This window comes from Microtus oregoni, unplaced genomic scaffold (assembly GCF_018167655.1).
Source record: "Microtus oregoni isolate MIOR12 unplaced genomic scaffold, Mior012 000004F_ref0000308, whole genome shotgun sequence".
Taxonomy (NCBI): domain Eukaryota; kingdom Metazoa; phylum Chordata; class Mammalia; order Rodentia; family Cricetidae; genus Microtus; species Microtus oregoni.
This window is the reverse complement of record NW_024543063.1, coordinates 43,468,128-43,469,402: the sequence shown is the minus strand read 5'-3', so window position 1 is coordinate 43,469,402 and position 1,275 is coordinate 43,468,128. Positions and strand designations below refer to the sequence as shown.

General features: G+C 43.3%; 1 non-coding gene across 1 annotated transcript; it reads right to left on the bottom strand.

The window, feature by feature from the left end:
• Window positions 1–436: 436 nt before the first annotated feature.
• LOC121447679 lies at window positions 437–600 on the bottom strand. The gene has a single exon (XR_005974212.1). It is a non-coding gene; the product is annotated as a U1 spliceosomal RNA (small nuclear RNA).
• Between the last annotated feature and the right edge of the window lie 675 nt (window positions 601–1,275).

Genomic DNA, 1,275 nt, shown 5'->3' with positions numbered 1-1,275 from the left:
TGTTTTAGGGTGAAGATATTTTTGCGCTCGTGGTTTGTTGACACAAAAAGTGTCAGGTTTATTCATTGCTTTCCCACCCTTCGTCTGGTTTTGCATTAAAAAACTGCTTTGGTTAAGCCCAGCTTTCCCGGAAGACCAGATTATATACTCAGTGACACTGTGGATAGGCAAAGAGGGCAAAGAGCATGTTGCTAATAGTCTTTAACTTTTTGGTTTCATTTAACAAAATGCAAAGAAAGAAAGAGAGAGAGAGAGAAAGAAAGAAAGAAGTCCAAGAAAAACCACACAATTTTGTAAAGGGGAATGGAATTCAACTATTTCCAGTTTCCAAATATCAGAAGATAAGAGTTGGAAGATATTTTTTTTTAGATTCTTTCTTTTCCTTTTTTTCCTTTTCTTTCTTTCCTTCTCTTTCTTTCTTTCTTTCTTTCTTTTACAGGGGAGCACACTAACGCAGTCCCCCACTACCACAAATTATGCAGTGGAATTTCCTGCATTTGGGGAAACTGCAGGGGTCAGCACATCCGGAGTGCAATGGGTAAGCCTCGCCCTGGGCAAACCACCTTCGTGATCATGGTACATCCCCTGCCAGGTCAGTACTGGGAGATACTTTTACTAATATGGCTGACATATATCTCTATATCTATATCTACTTGTATAAGTTAAGCTCAGACCCAAACCTAACCAAGGTCACAACCTTCATTCCTTAGGCTGAGACTCTGAATTGATTTGATTGTGCTCAGTAAGTGTTTTCAGATGGGCAAGATGATGGCGGTGGGATGGGGTGGAGGAAGCGATGGTCAAGCCATGAGATGCTCTGTAAACTTGTGTGGGAAGGTATGTGTATCACCTCCATCCACATTTTCCTGGTAAAAGGAAGTCTGCAACTATGCTCGGTGCAAACAGCAGCCATCGCTTATGGGCGGGAGCTGGAAATCAAGTGAGAATGATTGACATCCAAAATCGCCTCTCAGGGCTAGCAAACATTTGGGGCCATCGTTAAAACCCACGACTGCCTGCTCTCACGGTGAAATTTGCTTTCTTCTTCTGTATGTAAAATATTTCCACTTTGCTTTAGAGAAGATCCCAAAGTCTCGTGTAATCTCTTCTCAGACTCCAGATCTGGGTCTCAGGTGGCTCCACCTGATCCAGGCATTTAGGGCTGAGAAGCCAAATTACTTGTGCCCACGTGTCCAAAATATGGCAGAAGATGGACCGGCGTGACCACAGTAGACATTACCGCTCACAGTGCAGAAGAGTGGAAGTTGTCGCTTG